Below are 6,414 nucleotides of genomic sequence, written 5' to 3' on the forward strand. Positions count from 1 at the left end.
CATGTTCTTTCATGTTTCTATGTTTTACTCTTAATGGCAAAGTAAAAGAATAGTTCCAGGATTTAATCACAGATTACCCGGAACTCAATCTAAGCTGTTATAAATGTTTTCTTCCAGATAGAGTAAATAAGGTGTAATTCTTAATTGCTACACTTTCAAGCTATATCTCTCACTGTGATAAATATTTCAGGAATTCAAGTTTGCTCCTGAGGCATCTATCTCTTCCCCACACCCCAGCTTTAGTGAAAAATTCTTAAATGCTTTTCACTGGTTGTTCACATATCACCATCATAATCTAATTTTGTTATATGAAGTATTTAAATGGCCCTGTAATTTCAGTAAATCATCTCAAGGTTTCTAAACACTTGTAGCCACAGACTCCATTGCCCAATGAAATAAACTTATCTGCAGATTGCACACTTCAAGTACAGAGAGATATCCTTCAACCAAAATATAAACCAAAAACCTGAGCATAATAACTAGCCTAAAACACCCTCAAAACAGAGACAAATTATAAAGAGAGAGCCCTCTCTGATTACAGTTTGGCTAGGAACTGTGATCCAAAGATTGGTTAGTGGTTACCCCGGCCGTATTCCCTTGGGAGTCATAGGGAACAACCTGGGTGTTAACAGTGTGAATGTATATGTGACTTGTATACAGTGAAACTGTGTGTATACACAACTTTGTCAATGGTGAACCTGCGTATACCTCTCTTTCTTCATTCTCTGAAGACTGATTTGTAATTATTTACTGTTTACCTGATATACTGTGATCTTTCATCTGAGTGCATTGCCTTCTGAACTGATTCCTTGAAGCTGCCTTGCATTTCATCACATCTGTAAACACTACTATTATGCATTCTGTCACATCTGATATATCTTCTGTAGATTCATCTAGTTACCATATACAAATGAGTTGTTCTGCTACAAGTGCGTTACCATCAAGTACAACACATGCATCATATTGCCAACAATATCCCCCTTTGGACTTGATGGCAACCATGTTGGTGTTGATTAATGCAAGCTGTAGAAACTGTTAGAGATAACAAGCAACACCAAAATACTCTTCCCCTTTGACATCAAGGGCAAAGGGCAGACCAAGATATTCTCCCTCTTTGATATCGGGGGCAAAGGGTTGACTAAAAGAAGACTTCCATATCTGAATAGCTAAATATAAACATTGATCATGCTCCCCCTAAGCACATGCTGAATTTTCTGATTAAACTCCCCCTTTGTACATGCTGAGATGCACTATATCATCCATGCTCCCCCTAAGCACATGTAGAGTCTGCAAATATTTTCCAAAAGAATAACATGACTCTATCACTCGACTATGTGAGTTTGACCTTCCTATCACCAATGACTCATACATACATCCATCTCCCAACCAAGTGGGGATATACCAAATTTGACTCATCCTCCCAACCAAGTGGGGATATACCAATTGTTTATACATGATAGAAATTACATCATATGACCAAAAAGGACTCATCAAAAGACTATGATAGACATAGACAAATTATTACATCATGGGTCTTTATATCTCATTTACATCGAATGATATACATGACATTTATAACAGAGACCAAATGTCTAAACAAGACCATGATAGTCATTGACAACTATCATACACCATGTATGATCTGCACCATAAGCATCTGTCAGCATCCAAACCAGCAACTTGTATATGTTTATTAAGATATGACAATGTAAATATCATCAACCTGTGACAAAGTATGTGTGCATATAGATACAACATATATATATACATCATCAAAAATTCATCCACAGTCATCCATAAATCAATATAAGTATCATCTGAGATTTCAGCAAGATGTATCAATTCAAACACTTTAGCCACATAAGCATCATCATCATTGAAAAGACTTCTAAACATAATGCCAACAATGCTTTATTAGAAGCATAGCATGTTCCCCCCCTAAACCTGTTCCACCTGTTCATTGTCAGATCTGATCATTGCATACGTTAGTAAGTTATATCAAAGTATCATCATCAATCAAATATACATCAAGTTATCATCAACTTTATGAGGACCAATATATTTCCACATGTTGTCAGTAGATTGAAATCATCATCAACTATATCAGATAATTGATAGAACCATAGCAAAAACCTTTTTCTTGAGTCTGGCCCACTGCTTTTCTTCAAACCACATATATGCGCTTGTGCAACTTTGAATTCACATATATACACGACTTGTCCTCATGAAACTGGCGTATGAGATTTAGAACATTGAAATTTCACACTTTCAGCTCCCCCTGAGTCTATTATGTCTATACACTATGCCATGCAATGTTTTTCTAACTGTACTTCCTTCTTCTTCCATATATTCGAGTGTGATGATTTTTTCTCCTTTTGGTATGGTGCCCGAAATTTCCTCCTGCATTCGTTTGCTATATGTCCAAACTTGTTACATTCATAACATATTACATGTTTCATATTTCTTCTATAGCAGTCAATGGCTTTCTGACCAAACACATTGCAAGAAAAACAATATCTGTTAAAGTACATGGACGGTGATGATCTTTCTGTGTGATGGTCTTGAACCATTCTCCTTCCACATCTTGCTGCAACATGTTCAAGATTATGACATATAAAACATTCAACATTATTCATTTGAGGAAATGACGGACTATCACTTGCATAGTTAGGAGTAAAAGATTGTCCTTGAAGAATTTCTTTCCTTGGTTGTTGATGGGATTGACCTCTCATTTCCTTGTTGAGAATTTCAGATTTTGCATTAGAGTTCCTTGTCTTTCTTTGTGAGCTAGATTCACTTTCAACAGATTCATGAAAACCAATACCAATTTTGATGGAAGGAGACCTTTGACTACTAAGAATATCATCCAAGATGTTAGTACTATCTTGAAATCGTAAGAGCTTATCCTTTTCTTCTAATCTATCTTCTAGAATATTTACTTCAACCTGATGTTGCTCTTCCTTTTCAAGATACTATTTCTTCATGATTCCTTTAGCTTTTATTCCTTATTCCATCTATTGCCTTAATTCAAGAACTTCGTTTTCTTGTTTTTCAAAAGCTTGGAGTAGTTATTCATTCTGCTTATTTGATTTTTCAAGATCTTCTTTTAGCGAGAGGATCTTAGCTTCAAGTTTTTCATAGTAACAGGATCTATTTTGAGTTTCTTGATTGTTGTGCTCCTTTCATTTACTTCATTTCTTAATGATGTCACTTTATCTTGCAACTTTTGACATTGATCTTCCTTTTCCTTGAATTGCTTCCTTACTTTGTTTCCTTCCTCTACTTGAGCTTTTAGTTTGGTAGCTTCTTCTTTGAAGGCACATTCCCTTTTGTCTAATAGATCTTGTTGATCTCTAATTTTGTCCGCAAGCCTTTTAAATTCTGCCTCTATTTGAAATCTTTCTTCCTCACCCATAAGAGCAAATTCAGCTGTTTCGCTATCACTTTCATCATCTTCAAATGGATGGAGAAATGTATCACCAGAGGATAAAAAATTCATACCTGATAGTTATTTTGCTTGTTCATATTCATTCTAAGGTGAATTTGAATCTAAAGAGTTCCGTCCATATAATCCCCAATTGATTCTCCCATTGTCATAGTTCCTTTAAGATGTCTTATTCTTATTAGGCACTTTATTCTTTAGCTTCTTTCCCATTGTTGACAGATCTCCTTCAAGCGATCAAGCTTCTACCAAATGACCTACTTTGATAACAATTGTTGGAAATAATACTGAGAGCGGGGGGGGTGAATCAGTATTAGTCAACTCAATAATATTTTTCTCTTCATACTCAAATTTATGTACACTACTTCCATGTGGGTAACATGCATGTACACACAACTATGTTTAAGGAAACAAGCGTATATCCAACAAGCTAATGATTTAGTTAATTCATCATATGTTGATCTTTACTCTATGCATCAGTACTCTATTAAACGTTAGACACTAACCATATGCAGTTAATAATAGAGTGAACCATCACACATAAGCAACACACATGAACACCAAGATTTAAGGTGGAAGCCCAATGTGGGTGAAAACCAGATGCTGTTGTTGTCTCTGTATTCTTTTAATAATAAGAAAAATCTATTTATAACATTGTATTAGTGAAAACTCATACTAGTACGTAGGCTTCTACCTACAGAAGGCCACAACCTTCTCTCGTCCTCCAGCTTCTACTGGAAGGGAGCTACAACCCCCTAGCTCTTGTACTAGCTGATATATTTACTAGCACATAGGTGCCAACCTACAGAAGGCTACAACCTTCTTTCTTCCTCCAGGGACCACGTTTCATAAATTTTCAGACTGGATACTCTTGGAACACAACACCATAATCTGAAAGCCATGTTTCATCCAATTTCCATACTGGACCCATCAACAACATTGAAGCTCAAAATCAATCACCACTACAATACAACTATCAAATACATCTGCATCTACCAATCGCTGAAACTCAATAATTACTTTATGAATCAACCAAACTCAATCAATCACTAACAACCTATGAACCTTTGACACAACTGAATCAATCATTCATTCATACTTAATCAACTTCGACAAATCAAATGAAACAGAGAGATCGCTGTAACTAGTATACAGATCTGTACCCAGAACACTGCAACATCATTCAGAACCAACTGTAACCTAAAAACCATGAATTAGAATGTATACACAACTTGGAAGAGCTGAAATAGCATGTACATGCAACTTCATCAAAGTGAACCAATGTATAGATATGCAAATACTTACTTATAACTTCGCTGCACTTCCTGACTTTAGACATACCTAGATCATCACATATAAAGGATAATACATGTGTTAGAAAGTATATTTAGCCCATTAGATCACATAATGATAAGTCATTATGATCCCAATCCATCATCCATCACCACTGAAACAAATCATAATCAATATGAACATTGTTACTAGAATGCAGTCACCAGAACATAAAGCAAAACCTAGAACTTTGCATCAACAAAAGAAATCAATTGTAACTTCAAACATCATAGTTCACAAGGTATACACTACTTCTATGTGTCGAACCTATGTGTATATGCACTTTTACCAAAGTCAACCAATGTATACATCTGTAAATATTCATTCATAATTTTGCAGCTATTCCCGACTTTAGTTATACCCATATCATAATATTTACATAACAACACATGCATCAATATACAAATCTAGAATGAACATGATCAAACCATATAAAGATAATTCATTCCAAGCCTTAAGATCCCAATCCATCATTAGTGTTAGGGCCTAAATCTACCTCAGGCTGAGAAAGGCAGGAGGTAGGGTAACATCAAACCACACTTAACCTGGTAGCTAGCCCTACCGAGTTGGGAGAGGGCTCTCTCCTAGTCAATCTCAGAAAAATATGGCCAATAAAGCTTGAGATGACTGATATAAAGACTAATTTTAGGCTAGGTATATTCTCAGAGGAGTTTTATTGAATTTTATAATGGTTTGCTAGCTCAAATGTGAAAGGAAGATTTGGGTCTAGGGAATGGACTCAGTCTTGTAGAGGTGTTTGCGGGGCGAGGTAGACAAATTGTTTAGTACTTTAAAATTGAATGCGATGGAGAGTCTTAAGAATGGTGAGGAGTTGGAGAGGGCATGAAAGTCTTAGGGATCCTCTTCAAACTACTGAAAATATAGAAAACTAAACAAATCCTAGGTAGATCACTGTAACATCAATGAATTCTACCTTTATCCTTGATTTATTTAGTTCAACTGAAAAGAGAGAGATTATGGCATACATAAACACATGTGAAATTTGAATTACAGAAGGCAACACAATACAGAATCAAACTTGCCACAAGAATCCCACAAAATGTTGCAAACCCTGGTCTATTCCTTTGCCAAACTACAGAAATGAATGTACAATAATGCTCAAAGCATTCACTAGAGTCCAACCTTTACAAATGACTGAAAAACTACTAGATATAGGCAACAAAAAACTCATGCTAAGATTTAGGGGTCGAATTCATGAGTTTAGGAGTTGTTTCAACAAGATTTAAACTAAGAACTGAAAAGTAGGCAGTGGAACAGCTTACCTCTAAAACCTAGGACACTGATTCATTCAGTTTCAAACTACCTTTCCATGATGTATCTGCCTCCATGAGTGAAATTTTAGCATATTTACATCAAATTCCATCAATTTACATCAAATTATATCATGATTTTGGCTATGAGAGAGAGAAAAGTCAAACTGAGAAAAAACTAGGCAAAAAAATAGAGTTTTTTGGCAAAAAAGTCAATTTTCCATCCAGTGCGTCGTGCCTCTCTCCCTGTGCATAGTGGCTTTTTGCAGCTGATTTTGGAGGCCTTCCCTTGCACCCATTTTACTCCATGTGGGCTTCCTAGAAAGTTCTGTCTGTCTACTTTCCAGAATAGGTGGAATTTCTAAATTT

Source organism: Pinus tabuliformis, chromosome 1_1, assembly GCF_031772625.1.
Source record: "Pinus tabuliformis cultivar Carrire ecotype Pingquan chromosome 1_1, CPIR1, whole genome shotgun sequence".
NCBI classification, from domain to species: domain Eukaryota; kingdom Viridiplantae; phylum Streptophyta; class Pinopsida; order Pinales; family Pinaceae; genus Pinus; species Pinus tabuliformis.